Genomic DNA, 17,593 nt, shown 5'->3' on the forward strand with positions numbered 1-17,593 from the left:
TTATGCACATCTGAATGTGTGCAGTAGGAGTGACCAGTGGCTGGACATGGTGGCTCATGCCTGTAATCCCAGCACTTTGGGATGCTGAGGCAGGTGGATCACAAGGTCAGGAGTTCGAGACCAGCCTGGCCAATATAGTGAACACCTGTCTCTACTAAAAATACAAAAACATTAGCTGGGCATGGTGGTGGGTGCCTGTAATCCCAGCTACTTGGGAGGCTGAGGCAGGAGAATCATTGAATCCAGGAGGCGGAGGTTGTGGTGAGCAGAGAACGCTCCATTGCACTCCAGCCCAGGTGACAGTGTGAGACTCTAGCTCAAAAAAAAAAGTGACCGTTACTGTAAAATGAGGAGGGAAGAGAAGGGGCTGGCGCTGGAGGTCTCTGCTTGACTAAGCCAGGCTGCCATTTTCCCATCTTCACTGCCTTAGCCTGGCCTTAGCTGGCCAAAGGGTAAAGGATGCATTTCACCTGCCCAGGGCAGTTTAGGGGGTCATTGTGGTGCGCCACAAGCTGGTTACAGAGCTGTGGCCCGGGTTGCTGGGACTCTACCTCCTGAGGTCTCCCTGAACTGCTCCCCAGCCTCCGTCCTGGCTTTCATGCTGCTAAGGTGTCTGTTTGCCACTCATTCCAGGGAACAACAGCCAGGCCGCATTTACCCGCATCTCAAATCCACGTCAAGGGCAGTTGGGGTGAAAATCAAACTCTCCACCACGGCCATTCCCAAGCCCTGTGCCGATGTCCTCTCTGTGCCTGCGTCACAGTCGACCCTCGCAACAAGCCTGTGAGCGACCTTCTGGGGCCCATGTTTCTTCAGAAGAGGAAGCTGAGCAGAAAGGAGATGGAGTGAATTGCCTGAGGCCATCGAGATACCAGTGGCGGAGCTGGGATTCAGACCTAGACGCTGACCCCAGGGCACGCTGGAAGAGACGGCTCTTCCCTCCGCTGAGTGGAACTTACCCCAAGGCAGACCCCTGGTCTCCTGAGTCCAGTGTGCCCCTAACACTACCTTGTGGTTTCCCATCTATAAAATGAGAGCACGGGACTCGCCTGGTCATCTCAGAGGCCTCTGTCAGCCCGGCCCTTTCCTGGCCTCCACCTACTGTTGCAGTCCGCAGTAAGGCAGGAGAGCCTGGCGGAGGACGGGTGGGCTGTGAAGCCAGAGCGCCTAGGCTCAAGCCAGTGCTCTCATTCAGTGCCTGCGTGACTTCGGGTCAGTCACCTAGCCACATCTATCAGGTGAGCAACAGTGATAGGGCCTACTGCATCCAGCTGCTGTGAGGATTAAATAAATCAAACCACTAAAGGCTCTTAGGGCAGTGCCTGGCACACAGCAAGGCCATTGGTGTGTGTGTGATTCTTGTCCCTGTAATGAAATGAAAGCCAAAGTCCTGATTCCTGGTCTTAGGAGGAGGATATCAGCCCTGAGCATTCCTGCGACTGGTCCTCCAAAACCCCAGGTATGCTGAAATGACATCTATCCCCCGCCCCAGACAGGCCCACCTGGCTTCTTGTGTCCCTGCAGGGAAGGGATAAGGTAAGAATACAAGTTTTGGCTGGGCGCGGTGGCTCACTCTTGTAATCCCAGCACTTTGGGAGACTAAGGTGGGCAGATCACCTGAGGTTGGGAGTTCGAGACCAGCCTGGCCAACATGATGAAACCCGTCTCTACTAAAAATACAAAAATTAGCCGAGTGTGGTAGCGCATGCCTGTAATCCCAGCTACACCGAAGGCTGAGGCAGGAGAATCGCTTGAACCTGTGAGGTGGAGGTTGCACTGAGCTGAGATTGCCCCACTGTATTCCAGCCTGGGCAACAGAGCAAAAGTCCATCTCGAAAACAGACAAAAAAGAATACAGGTTTTCTGGAATGAGGAAGATGCCTAAAACAACATAAAAAGCTACTTACGGTTGTGGGTGGTTGGGCACCGGGAGCTGCCGGGGGTAGAGGGGTCCCAGTTGCTTTCTGTCCTGTCCTCTCCCAGGACCCGACCCTGGGTGCCACTCAGAGCACCTGTTGAGCTGCCACCCCCCAGCCAGCTTTCTCTTGCTTTTCTACTTTTTCACAGATGAGTGAGTTGAGTGTGAGGAGGTCTGGCCTTCCGTGCCTATAACCACTTCCCCTCCAGGTCCCCGGTGTGACAATGCTTTTGCCCCTGCGGTTGGGTTCTTTCTCACAGTGAACCCCGGCCAGGGTGGGGTATGGGCCTAGAGCCTGGAGTCAAGGGACCTGGGTTCTAATCCTGCCTGGTTATGAAGTTGATTCACTTAACTTCCCTAAAGGCAAATTTCTTTTTTTTTTTTTTTGAGACGGAGTTCTGCTCTTGTTACCCAGGCTGGAGTGCAATGGCGCGATCTCGGCTCACCGCAACTTCCGCCTCCTGGGTTCAGGCAATTCTCCTGCCTCAGCCTCCTGAGTAGCTGGGATTACAGGCACGCGCCACCATGCCCAGCTAATTTTTTGTATTTTTAGTAGAGACAGGGTTTCACCATGTTGGCCAGGATGGTCTCGATCTCTTGACCTCGTGATCCACCTGCCTCGGCCTCCCAAAGTGCTGGGATTACAGGCTTGAGCCACCGCGCCCGGCAAGGCAAATTTCTTTATCTGTAAAATGAGGATATTGCACCAGCCTTACACTAGATCACCTAAAGGACATACCATTCCAATGCCTCTTTACCACTAGGCCAGAGCTTTGAAATGCAAATGTCTACAGGCAGATTAACATAATGGGTAATGGGTACTGGTGTGGGGCAATAGGGTGTGGCAGGGACTGTGGGTAATGGGAACACAGGACTCAAGTGGAAAAGCTTGGCTGAAGCTGAGAGGTACCTGCCCCACACCCCAGACCCTGATCTGGGCCAGTGGAGAGGGGCAGGTACCTCTTAGTTCCAGCCAAACTTTTCTGATTGGGAGTACAGACGAACTGCCAGATGTTTCAAGCATTTGGAAGTTGTGCTGTATTTTCCAAGAGATACTAGAAATCTTGACTTAGGTAATAGTTTCCTGTGTGTTTTTTTTGTTTTTGTTTTTGTTTTGAGATGGAGTCTCACTCTACTGCTCAGGCTGGAGTGCAATGGCATGATCTCAGCTCACTGGAACCTCCACCTGCTGGGTTCAAGCAATTCTGCCTCAGCCTTCTGAGTAGCTGGGACTACAGGAGCGCACAATCACACCAAGCTAAGTTTTGTAGTTTTAGTAGAGACAGGGTTTCACCATATTAGCCAGGCTGGTCTTGAATCCCTGACCTCAAGTGAGGTCAGGCCACCTTGGCTTCCCAAAGTGCTAAGATTACAGGCGCAAGCCACCAAGCTCGGCCGTTTCCTGTTTATTTTATATTTTTTTGAGAGAGGGTCTTGCTCTGTCTCCCAGGCTGGAGTGCAGTGGCGCTATCATAGTTCACTGCAGCTTCAGATTCCTGGGTTCCAGTGATCCTCCCATCTCAGCCTTTCAAGTAGCTGGCAGTACAGGCATGTGCCACCACACCCGGCTCATTGTTTTATTTTAATTTTTTGTATAGATGGGGAGTCTCACTATGTTGCCTAGGCTGGTCTTGAACCCCTGGGCTCAAGCAATCCTCCCACCTCAGCCTCCCAAACTGTTGGGATTATAGACGTGAGCCACTGTGCTCAGCCAGTTGCCAATTTTAGAATGTAAAGCCCAAAGTCACATCTTTTTTTTTTTTTGAGATGGAGTTTTGCTCTTGTTACCCAGGCTGGAGTGCAATGGCACGATCTTGGCTCACCGCAACCTCTGTCTCCTGGGTTCAGGCAATTCTCCTGCCTCAGCCTCCTGAGTAGCTGGGATTACAGGCATGCGCCACTATGCCTAGCTAATTTTTTGTATTTTTAGTAGAGACGGGTTTCACTATGTTGACCAGGTTGGTCTCGATCTCTTGACCTCGTGATCCACCCCCCTCGGCCTCCCAAAGTGCTGGGATTACAGGCATGAGCCACTGTGCCCGGCTTTTTTTTTTTTTTTTTTTTTTTTTTTTGAGACGGAGTTTTGCTCTTGTTACCCAGGCTGGAGTGCAACGGCGCGATCTCGGCTCACTGCAACCTCCGCCTCCTGGGTTCAGGCAATTCTCCTGCCTCAGCCTCCTGAGTAGCTGGGATTACAGGCACGCGCCACCGTGCCCAGCTAAGTTTTTGTATTTTTAGTAGAGACGGGGTTTCACCATGTTGACCAGGATGGTCTCGATCTCTCGACCTTGTGATCCACCCGCCTCGGCCTCCCAAAGTGCTGGGATTACAGGCTTGAGCCACCGCGCCCGGCCCTTTTTTTTTTTTTTTAAGACGGGGTTTCACCATGTTGTTCAGGCTGGTCTTGAACTCCTGACCTCAGGTGATTCGCCCACCGTGGCCTCCAAAGTGCTTGGATTGAAGAGGGAGACCCAGGCATCTCAGATCAACTTCCCTTTTCCTAAGACTATAAACTTCCCCTTTTCATTTCTAAAACTGCAAACTGAAACCCTTTTCATATGTAATTCCTAAGACTGTAAACCGAAACCCTTTTCATATATAATTTCTAAGACTATAAACAAGACCCTTTTCATATGTTAAGCTATAAACCAGGCGTCCCCAAACTTTTTACACAGGGGGCCAGTGCACTGTCCCTCAGACCATTGGAGGGCCACCACATACTGTGCTCCTCTCACTGACCACCAATGAAAGAGGTGCCCCTTCCTGAAGTTCAGCGGGGGGCCGCATAAATGGCCTCAGGGGGCCGCATGCGGCCCGCGGGCCGGGCCGTAGTTTGGGGACGCCTGCTATAAACCTAAGATTCCTCCATGTGTAACATCTAAAGTATAAGCCTATATAAAGAAGGAACCTTCCTTTATTAGGCAAGCTTGGATGTTAGGCAAAAATGCCACCTTGCTCCTGGCCAAATAGACTCCTTCCTCCAATATTCCCGTGGCCGCTCCTGCATCAGGATTACAGGCGTGAGCCACTATGCCCGGCCCCAAAGTCACATCTTTAAAAAAATGCTATGTGAGTCAAACAAAACATTATTTTCAGTTTACATTTATTAGGGAGTGTGTCTCTAATGTCCAGTCCTGGGCTGGACGTAAATACTCAGCTGTGGTATCTGATACAGTTCCAAGTGTTCTCACACCTACTATCAGGTCAAATATTGAATGAGACTCCATTATATTCTAGGGATACAGAGATGATCATGGCAAAGTTTTTGCCCTTGTAAGCTCATGGCCTATGATTATCTAATCAGATCTTCTCACTAACTGCTCCCCACACCCCAGACCCTGATCTGGACCAGTGGAGAAAGATTTTGTCCCTAAGGTAGAGTTGCAAGATTCTTCAAGTAGAAAATATAAGACAACGGCCTGGGCGCATGGCTCTCGCCTATAATCCCAGAACTTTGGGAGACTGAGGCGGGTGGATCATGAGGTCAGTAGTTCAAGATCAGCCTGACCAACATGGTGAAACGATGTCTATACTAAAGACACAAAAAATAGCTGGGCGTGGTGGCAGGCACCTGTAATCCCAGCTACTCGGGAGGCTGAGGCAGGAGAATCGCTTGAACCTGGGAGGTAGAGGTTGTAGTGAGCTCAGATTGTGCCATTGCACTCCAGGCTGGTGACAGGGCGAGACTCCATCTCAAAAAAAGAAAGATATATATATATATATATATATATATATGTTTTTTACATATATTTATATGTTTTTTACATATATATATGTAAAAAAACAAAAAACAAAAAAACCCACAGCAATAGTTGAGACATTTCAGGCACTAAAAATTACTTGTTGCGGCCGGGCGTGGTGGCTCATGCCTATAATCCCAGTACTTTGGGAGACCAAGATGGGCGGATCATTAGGTCAGGAGATTGAGACCATCCTGGTCAACATGGTTGAAACCCCATCTCTACTAGAAATACAAAAATCAGCTGGGTGTGGTGGCACATGCCTGTAATCCCTGCTGCTCAGGAGGCTGAGGCAGGAGAATTGCTTGAACCTGGGAGGCAGAGGTTGCAGTGAGCCAAGATTGCACCATTGGACTTCAGCCTGGGCAATAGAGCAAAACAGTCTCAAAAAAAAAATTACTTGTTGCTTATCTGCGATTAGATTGCTTGGCCAGATGTGGTGGCTCACACCTGTGATCCCAGCACTCTGGGAGGCCAAGGCAGGTGGAGTTCAAGATCATCCTGGGCAATGTGGTAAAACTTCATCTCTACTAAAATACGAAAAATTAGCCAGGTGTGGTGCCACGCACTTGTAGTCCCAGCTACTCAGGAGGTTGAGGCACGAGAATTGCTTGAGCCTTGGAGGCGGAGGTTGCAGTGAGCTGAGATTGCCTCATTGCATTCCAGCTTGGGCTTCATAGTGAGACTCTGTCTCAGAACAAAGGAATGTAACCAGGCATTCTGTGTCTTATCTGGCAACACCACCCAGTGGGGACACTTGGCAATATTTGGAGACATTTTCAGTTGTCACAGCCTGGTGGGGGAATTCTACTGACATCTGCTGGGTAGAGGCCAGGACTGCTGCTAATCATCCCGCAATGCACAGGACAGCCCGCCCTACAGCAAGGAATGAGTCAGCCCAAAGTGCTGACGTGCGAACCCTGGTCTGCACCTTGCCTGGCTCCTTCAGTGCAAAACCATTACTGGGAAGGGCCTTTAATTTGATCATTAGTCCCTTTGGGAAATGGAACAGTGACAGCCTCCAGCCTTTGCACCTGTCCCAAGAGCAAGACATGGGCAGTGAGGAATGGGACAGAGAACCCCAGGTGCCAAGAAACAGGAAAAGACTGGAAGGAGCTGGGGAGTAGGGGCCACCTGCAGCCCACATCAGACTCCTATCAGGGCTGGAACTGGAGACCCAGGGGTGGGCTGGAAAAGACCTAGCAGATGCTTCCACAATCCGAAATCCTAGACCTCTGGCCTTGAGAAAGCCCCACATCAGGAAGAAGGGTGATGCTGTCCCCAAACGCCTGGTTCTCCATTGCAGCCCAAATTGGAGGCTGAAGGCATGAATGAGTGAAGGAATGAATGAATAAAGAAAGAAAGCTACAGAAAGGAGCTGGGAAGGAACACTGGGAAGGAACAGTGGAAGGAACACTGGGAAGCTGTTTTGTTTTTGTTTTTGTTTTTGTTTTTTTTTGAGATGGAGTTTTGCTTTTGTTGCAATGGCATGATCTCGGCTCACCAAAACCTCCGCCTCCTGGGTTCAAGTGATTCTCCTGCCTCAGGCTCCTGAGTAGCTGGGATTACAGGCATGTGCCACCACGCCTGGCTAATTTTATATTTTTAGTAGAGACAGGGTTTCTCCATGTTGGTCAGGCTGGTCTCGAACTCCCGACCTCAGGTGATCCACCCACCTCGGCCTCCCAAAGTGCTGGGATTACAGGCATGAGCCACCATGGCTGGCCTGGGAAGCTGAGTTTCTGTGTGATCTCTGCCACTGCCTGGCTGAATGACAAGTTACTTCCTGGGTCTAGTCTCAATTTCTCCATTCCTGAAATGAGGAAGTTGGAGATAACAGGTGCCCCTGAAACACCTGAGTGCATCGAAGTCACCCATAGGGCCTGTTAAAATAGATTGGGGCCGGGTGAGGTGGCTCATGCCTGTAGTCCCAGCATTTTGGGAGTCTGAGGCGGGAGGGGGTCTTGCTTGAGCTCAGGAGTTTGAGGTTATAGTGAGCTATGTTCATGCTACTGCACTCTGGGCTGGGTGACAGAGAGAAAACCTTGGTCCTTATAAACCCGGCCGGGCGCGGTGGCTCACGCCTGTAATCCAAGCACTTTGGAGGCCAAGGTGGGTGGATCACCTGAGGTCGGGAGTTCAAGACCAGCCTGACCAACATGGTGAAACCCTGTCTTAAAAAAAAAAAAAAGACAAAAACAAAAATAAAAAACAAAACCCCAAAACACAGATTGCTGGGCCCCACTCCCAGAGATTCTGGTTCACTAGTCTGGGGTAGGGCCCAAGAATCTGCATTTCTAACTAATTCCCAGGGGAGGCTGATGCTGTTGGTCCTTGGACTCCCTATGGGCAGCACTGGACAAGAGGATCAATAAGAAAGCTCCACAATCTCTAAGTTCCCTGGGCAGGGCTGATGGGGCCCACAGAGGAAGTCCGTTCTCTTTTGCCCTGGGAGTGCCAGGAGCATTGTAGGTGAGGGTTCAGTAGGTGGTTTTCTCAGCTTCTTGAGTAGAGCTGGCCTCACCAGCCCTTGTGCTGTGAGATGCCACCATCTACAGGAGGCATCTACCCCATGCTGGGCCCGAGTGCTGTCATATTGAGGGTTTGATTGAAGGAGGAACATTCTTGAAAGGTATTCTTTTCCTATCAGGCCACAGGGAAGCAAAGCAGTCTTTGCACTGTCTGAACCACCAGGCCCTTAAGATGATGCAAAGCCAGGCATGGTGGCTTACATCTGTAATCCCAGCACTTTGGGAGATGGAGGCGGAAGGATTACTTGAGCCCAGGAGTTCCAGACCAGCCCAGGCAACATGGGGAGACCGCCTCTCTACAGAAAATAAAAAATTAGCTGGGCATGGTGATATATGCCTGTAGTCACAGCTACTCAGGAGGCTGAGGCAGGAGGATCAGGTGAGCCCAGAAGATCTGGCTGCAATGAGCCATGATCCGTGCCACTGCATCCAGCTTGGGCAATGGAGCAAAAGAAAAAAAAAGGGGGAGGGTGGGGGTAAAAACAAACAAACAAACAAAAACCAAAACCAAACAAAAAGATGATTCAGCTTTCAATGTAAATGTTGGTGCCTGAATTAACTTGGGGAAAATGAAACGAAATGCGTCTGCAAGCATATGGAATAACATATTTTCTTTCTTTTTCTTTTTTTTTTTTGAGAAGAAGTCTCGTTCTGTCACCTAGGCTAGAGTGCAGTGGTATGATCTCAGCTCACTGCAACCTCCGCCTCCTGGGTTCAAGCAATTCTTCTGCCTCAGCTTCCCAAGTAGCTAGGACTACAGATGTGTGCTGCCACATGCAGTTAATTTTTGTATTTTTAGTAGAGGTGGGGTTTCACCATATGGGTTAGGCTAATCTTGAACTCCTGACCTTGTGATCCACCTGCCTAGGCCTCCCAAAGTGCTGAGATTACAGGCATGAGCCACCGCACCTGGCTGGGATAACATAGTTTCACCAAAACTGTTGTTAAGTTTTGCCTTTTAAACCCTTCTACACTGTTTTCTTTTTTAAATTAATTAATTTTTTATAATTGTCAAAAATTTTATACATTTAAGATGTACAATGTGATGTTTTGTAATATACATATACATTGTAGAATGGCTAAATGGACCCAATTAGCATATGCATTACCTCACATACTTATTTTTGTGGTGAGAACACTTAAAATCTACTGTACATCATTTTCAAGAATATAATCCACTGGGACAGGTGGGGTGGCTCATGCCTGTAATCCCAATACTTTGGGAGGCTAAGGCAGGCAGATTGCTTGAGGTCAGGAATTTGAGACCGGCCTGGCCAACATGGTGAAACCCCATCTCTACTAAAAAATACAAAAATTAGCCAGATGTGGTGGTGGGCACCTGTAATCCCAGCTACTCAGGAGGCTGAGACAGGAGAATTGCCTGAACCCAGGAGGCGGAGGTTGCGGTGAGCCGAGATCGCGCCATTGCACTCCAGCCTGGGTAACAAGAGCGAAACTCCGTCTCAAAAAAAAAAAAAAAAAAAAAAATTTTTTTTTTTAATTTAAAAAATTGGTTGGGAGTGGTGGCTCACGCCGGTAATCCTAGTACTTTGGGAGGCCGAGGTGGGCGGATCATGAGGTTAGAATATCGAGACCATTCTGGCCATGGTGAAACCCTGTCTCTACTAAAATTAAAAAAAAAAAAAAATTAGCCAGGTGTGGTGGTGCGCCCCTGTAGTCTCAGCTACTCAGGAGGCTGAGGCAGGGGAATCGCTTGAGTCCGGGAGACAGGGGTTGCAGTGAGCCAAGATCGTGCCATTGCACTCCAGCCTGGCAAAAGAGCAAGACTGCACCTCAAAAATAAAAATAAAAGACTGTGTCAGTTTTTGTTGTTGTTGTTGTTCTGCTGTGGCAAAATCCAGGCTCTTGAGCCATGTTAGCTTGACTCACAGTCTCTTTCCAAACCCAAGCTATCAGCCAGAGAACAAACACTGGCCTGCCTGAGTCAGTGGAAAATTCCAGATGTTTGTAGCTCATTAACTGCTAAATTGACAGCTATGGAGGCTGTGACTAATAAGTGGACCTTATTAGCTCCTTGTTTCCCGGAAAAAGCTGCTCCACAGGCATACTTTGTACAAAGGCCATACATAGCACATGATCTTTAAAACACCTTTTAAAATTCTTGTGACTATTTCCCTTCAAAAGAAATTCCCTGCTGGGCGTGGTGGCTCATGCCACCTGCACTTTGGGAGGCCAAGGTGGGTGGATCACCTGAGGTCGGCAGTTCAAGACCAGCTGACCAATATCGTGAAACACTGTTTCTACTAAATACAAAAAAATTATCTGGGCATGGTGGCACATTCCTGTAATCCCAGCTGCTCCAGAGGCTGAGGCAGGATAATCGGTTGAACCCAGGAGGCAGAGGTTGCAGTGAGCTGAGATTGTGCCGTTGCACTTCAGCGTGGGCAGCAAGAGCAAAACTCGGTCTCACCTGTGAAAATGCCAACAGAGGCTGGGTGCGGTGGCTCACGCCTGTGATCCCAGCACTATGGGAGGCCGAGGCAGACAGATCACTTGAAGTCTGGCCAACAAAGTGAAAACTCATCTCTATTAAAAATACAAAAATTAGCTAGGTGTGATGGTGGGCACTTGTAATCCCAGCTGCTCTGGAGGCTGAAGCAGGAGAATCACTTGAACCCAGGAGGCAGAGGTTGCAATGAGGAGAGATTGCACCACTATACTCCAGCTTGGGTGACAGAGCCAGACTCCGTCTCAAAACACACACACACACACAAAGAAAAAAAGGTCAGCAATAAAGCAAGCATATTTTGCAGGAATCGGGAGAATGCTGTCAAGCAAACACTGTGTGGGAGCTTCAGTGGTTTCATGTCTCCTTTGATTCTCTTTAGAGCCTCCCATTATTTCTGAGCTGGGGATGGCATGTCTCTTCCTCATGCCACGGGTGTGAATTGTTGGGGGACAGGCATTGTTATGGTTTTACATATAAGTAGATGGCTCCAATATACCATTATTTTTGGGGGGATGAGCAGTGGGTCTTCCAGATTTCCTCTTCCTTCAATGTAAGTATCAGTCTCAATCTGTTTCAGCCATTCCTCTCAAGATAGCTGACTGTCTCTCTGTTCAGCCAGCTTCTGGCCTGGGGACTGGGGCCAAGACTCTGGAGTGGGCCAAGAATTAGACAGGTGGTGTCAACAAACTAGCAAGGAACCCCACGGCCAAGCTTGGGAGTCTACCTGCATGAAAAATGCCTTTAAAAGCTAATCTAAGTGCTTGCTTTGGCAGCATATATATTAAAATTGGAAAGATACAGAGAAGATTAGCATGGCCCCTGCGCAAGACGACATACAAAGTCCTGAAGCATTCCATATTTTTTATTTATATTTAAAAAATTAAAAAAGAAAGAAAAGCTAATCTAAATAACTCTGGGTGTTCAAGAGCTAGTTTCTGACTTCTTTGTCCTATGTAATTCTCAAAGTTGGTGATAATACTTGGTATTAGGACAAATGGGGTCTCCTTCATAAATATGCCTTCAGACCTGCGGATTGTCCTTAGTAAAACTGAAAGCAGTGATTCTCAACTAGAGTGAGACACTGGAATCAGCTGGATTGGAATAGCCACACCCCTATGCTCAAAGATTCTGATTCTGGGATGGGGTCCGGGCATCAGAATCCTTTAAGGGTCTTGAAGGTAGGACCCCCGGATCAGCATCAACAAGATGCATGGGAGTTCAGCATTGACTTCCTATGCCCCATTTAGTAATTAGACCGAAATGGCTGCAATGGTTAAGAACAGATTTGACCCTTCTCAGGAACGTCTGAGCAAACAGGGAGGCAGCAGATGCTTCCCCAGGAAATGAATTCATGGTATGGTGAGGGGTGTGTGTTTCGAAATCAGTTTGGCAACAAGATCAGAGCTCTGAGGCACATTGAAACATTGGGCAGGTGTTCCCTTTCACTCTTCTGGCAGGTTCCAAGAATTTGCTTTCTTCTTCAAACTGAATTAAGCCCTGAGCTGACAGACCTGCAAACATTAAAAGTTGACTATCTGATTTCATATATGAACTTGAAGGAGAAAAAGAACCAAACCAGCTTTTGTTTTGAAAAGAACATGATAGGGTAGGGGTGGAGTTGGGGGATATTATTATAGCACCTAACATTTTTAGCATGTTCTGTTTATTTATTTTTGAGACAGGGTCTTGCTCTGTTGCTCAGGCTAGAGAATAATGGTGTGATCATGGCTCATTGCAGTCTTGACATTCTGGGCTCAAGCAATTCTCCCACCTCAGCCTTCCAAGTAGTTGGGATCACAGGGGCACACCATCCCCTACCCCTAGCTAATTTCTGTATTTTTTGTAGAGATGGGGTTTCACCATGTTGCCCAGGCTGGTCCTGAACTCCTGGGTTCAAGTGATCCTCTTGCCTTTCCCTCCCAAACTGCTGGGATTACAGGTATATTCTAAATCTACATCATAAAAGTGCTTTACATTCATTATTTAATTGGCTCCTACCATGAGCTATACAAGACAGGGAGGATTGCCATTCTGCAGATGAAAAAACTGAGATAGCTTGAAAACCAGTCGATTCTACTATAGACTTATTCTAAAGCCATGGCAAACCTGAGTGATTGCTCCAACCACCCTGGCACAGGTGGGGTTGTATGCCTCAGCCTACAACTTGTCTCTACCTGAAAGCTGGGCTTTCAAAAACAGTTTATTTATTTATTTATTTATTTTTGAGACAGAGTTTCGCTCTTGTCGCCCAAGCTGGAGTGCAATGGTGCGATCTCACCTCCCGGGTTCAAGTGATTCTCTTGCCTCGGCCTCTCAAGTAATTGGGATTATAGATGCACGCCACCATGCCAGCTAATTTTTTGTATTTTTAGTAGAAACAGGGTGTCCACCATGTTCGACAGGCTGGTCTCGAACTACTGACCTCAGGTGATCTGCCCGCCTCGGCCTCCCAAAGTGCTGGGATAAAGTGTGAGAGCCACCTCGACCGGCCCAGAAACACTTTTTTTTGGCTCCACTTCTACTTTATAGATTAGGTAGATAATGCTTTTCTAATGATTTTGTTGATATTGGTTGCCACTGATACATAGCCCAAAACTGATCCTCCAGGGAAACAATTTTAGCAAGTTGTGAGTCTCCCTCCTTTTCTACCTTATTTGTAGGGTCCAGTCGCAATGTTTGTAACCTGCACCTCCTTACTGGGGTTAGCAGGTTGATTTTGGCATTGCCTGATTTTGACTCTCAGGGGAAGAAGGGAGGGAATAAATCTTCCCAGACACCAGTTTCCCCCTCTGATAAACAATAAAGGAATCAGCTTTTGGGTTCCTTTAGGGCCAGGATGGAGCCTCCTTCACTGTTATATCCCCAGGGTATGGCATAGTGCCTGGCACAAAGTAGGCACCAGATAAATCTTTGCTAAATATTTTGTATTAAACCTCCGTGTATTTATTTTGCGTCTGGCTTCCAGTCTAGGTGAGCTATATCCTGAGAGCTGTCTGTTGGCATCAACTTTTTCCTATTTAAATTGAGAACCACTAATTGGATTGTGCTGGTGGATCTGAGTTGAAAGACCACGTGGGACTGGCAGGGGCTGTATCAGATGTCCCAAAAAAGGGGGATTATTTTAACTTCTCTTCAGTTCTGAGCTGTTGAGGGCACTTGGTAAATACTAATGAATGATGAGGCTGGAGAGGATGCTGGGAGTCTGGGATGTCGTAAAAGCTGTAACAGTGCTTTCTCTTAGGGTATCCTCACTCTGACCTTCTGGCAAAGAAACTGGTTCTGCCAGATGGTAGGACAGAGGCTTCTTGCTGCCCGATAGCCCGGCAGCCCAGCCCAGTCAACAGTCAGTCGTGTCTGCTCTGGGCAAAATACCTTTTAGGCGCTGGAAGCATGGATGCTGCAGAGAATATGGATCCTGGGCTCTTGAATCCCAGTGCCCGGCTTTCAACTTCCAACTGTCTGAGCCTCAGATTCTTCATTGGTATGGTGGGGGCCAAAACAGCTCCTACCCCACATTATTGTGAGAATTAAATGAAATAATGTGAGCAAAACAATTTAGCACAGGATAGGGGGCAGAGTAAGGATACACTATGTGTATGTGTTTATACATTTCCAATGTTATGTGTGTGTTTATGCAGATAAAATTCAGAGTGGCTGAAGAGATGAATTTTTTTTTTTTTTTTGAGACAGTGTCTTACTCTTACCTAAGAATGGCGTCATGATCACAGCTCACTGCAGCCTCTACTTCCTGGGCTCAGGTGATTCTCCCACCTTAGTCTCTCAGGTAGCTGGGACTACAGGTGTGTGCCACCACGCCCAGCTAGTTTTTTGTATGGGGTTTTGCCATGTTGCCCAGGCTGCTCTCAAACTCCTAGCTCAATGATCCTCCTGCCTTGGCCTCCCAAAGTGCTGAGATTACAGGTGAAAAAGACTAATTCAAAAAAAGAAAAGAAAAGAAAAAGACTAATTCTAGATTGCAACGGCTTTGAATAATTTTCTAAATATTTAAAGTTTAGATTTTATTCTGTATTACAATTTGGAGCCACGGAACTGGTTTTGTTTTGTTTCTTTGTTTTTGAGACGCTCTGTTGCCCAGGTTAGAGTGCAGTAGCTCAATCTCAGCTCACTGCAACCTCCGCCTCTCGGGTTCAAGCAATCCCCCTGCCTCAGCCTCCCGAGTAGCTGGGATTACAGGAGCATGCCACCATGCCCGGCTAATTTTTTTTTTTTTTTTTTTTTTGAGACGGAGTTTCGCTCTTGTTACCCAGGCTGGAGTGCAATGGCGCGAACTCCGCTCACCGCAACCTCCGCTTCCTGGGCTCAGGCAATTCTCCTGTCTCAGCCTCCTGAGTAGCTGGGATTACAGGCACACGCCACCATGCCCAGCTGATTTTTTGTATTTTTAGTAGAGACGGGTTTTCACCATGTTGACCGGGATGGTCTCGATCTCTCGACCTCGTGATCCACCCGCCTCGGCCTCCCAAAGTGCTGGGATTACAGGCTTGAGCCACCGCGCCCGGCCATAATTTTTTTTTTTTTTTTTTTTTTTGAGACAGAGTGTTGCTCTTGTTACCCAGGCTGGAGTGCAATGGCACGATCTCGACTCACCGCAACCTCCGCCTCCTGGGTTCAGGCAATTCTCCTGCCTCAGCCTCCTGAGTAGCTGGGACTACAGGCACGCGCCACCATGCCCAGCTAATTTTTTGTATTTTTAATAGAGACGGGGTTTCAGCACGTTGACCAGGATGGTCTCGATCTCTCGACCTCGTGATCCACCCGCCTCGGCTTCCCAAAGTGCTGGGATTACAGGCTTGAGCTACCGCGCCCGGCTTTTTTTTTTTTTTTTTTTTTTTGAGACGGAGTTTCGCTCTTGTTACCCAGGCTGGAGTGCAATGGCGCGATCTCGGCTCACCGCAACCGCCGCCTCCTGGGTTCAGGCAATTCTCCTGCCTCAGCCTCCAGACTAGCTGGGATTACAGGCACGCACCACCATGCCCAGCTAATTTTTTGTATTTTTAGTAGAGACGGGGTTTCACCATGTTGACCAGGATGGTCTCGATCTCTTGACCTCGTGATCCACCCGCCTCGGCCTCCCAAAGTGCTGGGATTACAGGCTTGAACCACCGCGCCCGGCAATTTTTGTATTTTTAATAGAGACAGGGTTTCACCATGGTGGCCAGGATGGTCTCGATTTCTTGACCTTGTGATCTGCCCACCTCAGCCTCCCAAAGTGCTGGAATTTCATGTGTGAGCCACCGCACCTGTCCTGTTTGTTTTTTGAGACAGTTTTGCTCTTGTTGCCCAGGCTGGAGTGCAATGGTGCAATCTCGGCTCACTGCAACCTCTGTCTTCCGGGTTCAAGTGATTCTCCTGCCTCAGGCTCCTGAGTAGCTGGGATTACAGGCATGCGCCACCATGCCCGGCTAATTTTGTATTTTTAGTAGAGACAGTGTTTCTCCATGTTGGTCAGGCTGGTCTCAAACTCCCGACCTCAGGTGATCCGCCCGCGTTGGCCTCCCAAAGTGTTGGGATTGCAAGCGTGAGCCACCATGCCTGGCTAGGAAGTGGTTTTTTTTTGAAGTGACACCCCCATTAAAAATTCATTAAACACAGCTGGCCAGACATCTAAACAAACTTCTTGAGTGTTTGGAAACAGATTACACTTTCACTAAGACAGTTGGTTTACCACATACTTTTTTTTTTTTTTTTAAGACGGGGTTTCACCATGTTGGTCAGGCTGGTCTTGAACTCCCGACCTCAGGTGATCCGCCCGCCTGGCCTCCAAAGCGCTTGTATTACAGGCGTGAGCCACCACATACTTCTTTTTTTTTTTTTTTTTGAGACGGTGTTTCGCCCTTGTTACCCAGGCTGGAGTGCAATGGCGCGATCTCGGCTCACTGCAACCTCCGCTTCCCGGGTTCAGGCAATTCTCCTGCCTCAGCCTCCTGAGTAGCTGGGATTACAGGCACGTGCCACCATGCCCAGCTAATTTTTTGCACTTTTAGTAGAGACGGGGTTTCACCATGTTGACCAGGATGGTCTCGATCTCTCGACCTCGTGATCCACCCGCCTCGGCCTCCCAAAGTGCTGGGATTACAGGCTTGAGCCACCGCACCCGGCCACATACTTCTTATTTGACTATAATTAGCATCAAAACTACCTCTATTATCAAATTAGATGAACAAACTGCATTTTTAAAGATGCAGTAACTTTTCTTAAGATTCAATGGCTAGAATATAGGAATTTGGGTGGGACTGGGATGTGTGGGATGACGGTGGCAAAAAAAAAAAAAAAAAAAGAAGAAGATTAAAAAACGAATCACAGGGTGGGCGCGGTGGCTCACGCCTGTAATCCCAGCACTTTTGAGTGGCTGAGGCAGGCGGATCACCTGAGGTTAGGAGTTCGAGAACAGCCTGGCCAACGTGGTGAAACCCTCTCTTTACTAAAAATACAAAAATTAGCCGGGTGTGGTGGTGGGCGCCTGTAATTCCAGCTATTCAGGAGGCCGAGGCAGGAGAATCGCTTAAGCCCAGGAGGCAGAGGTTGCAGTGAGCTGAGACTGAGCCACTGCACCCCAGCCTGGGCGACAGAGCGAGACTCCGTCTCAAAAATAAACAAAAAACGAATTACGTGAGATTTGTAAAAAGTTGGTAAATACAAATCCTGTAACATAAACTTATGTACGTATACGAACGAACTGTGAATGTAACGGGACTGGTTTTGTATTGTTTATCCCAGAATTATTCACGCTCATTGAAACTAGTGTTCTTTTTGAAAAGATTCACATTGGGTTGCATGTACATTTACTCCAAAGAAACTGGTCTTTTCACCTTAACCGCATCTGGCTGGCATAATCAACTGAATATACTCTTCCCTGTTTTCATTTAACAAGCGGGGCAGAAAAGGGGAAGGGAGCAGCCCTCATTCTCTCAGC

General features: G+C 48.1%; 1 protein-coding gene and 1 non-coding gene across 4 annotated transcripts in view; one reads left to right on the forward strand and one right to left on the reverse strand.

Annotated features, from left to right (window-relative positions):
* CNR2 (cannabinoid receptor 2) overlaps positions 1–2,043 on the reverse strand; it is a 40,078-nt gene extending 38,035 nt beyond the window's left edge. Inside the window, exons 1-2 of one of the 3 annotated variants that reach the window (XM_074380273.1) lie at positions 1,908–2,043; positions 659–825 (exon numbers count right to left, since the gene is read on the reverse strand). The gene's annotated coding sequence lies outside the window, so the exon portion shown is untranslated. Of the gene's footprint in view, positions 1–658 lie in introns of all 3 variants that reach the window. The other 2 variants (XR_012512343.1, XM_003934868.3) reach the window with 2 other exon arrangements.
* A 9,373-nt stretch (positions 2,044–11,416) lies between these two features.
* LOC120366139 (U6 spliceosomal RNA) lies at positions 11,417–11,522 on the forward strand. The gene has a single exon (XR_005580888.1). It is a non-coding gene; the product is annotated as a U6 spliceosomal RNA (small nuclear RNA).
* Positions 11,523–17,593: the final 6,071 nt, after the last annotated feature.

The sequence above is a fragment of the Saimiri boliviensis genome, chromosome 11 (assembly GCF_048565385.1).
Source record: "Saimiri boliviensis isolate mSaiBol1 chromosome 11, mSaiBol1.pri, whole genome shotgun sequence".
Taxonomy (NCBI): Eukaryota; Metazoa; Chordata; class Mammalia; order Primates; family Cebidae; genus Saimiri; species Saimiri boliviensis.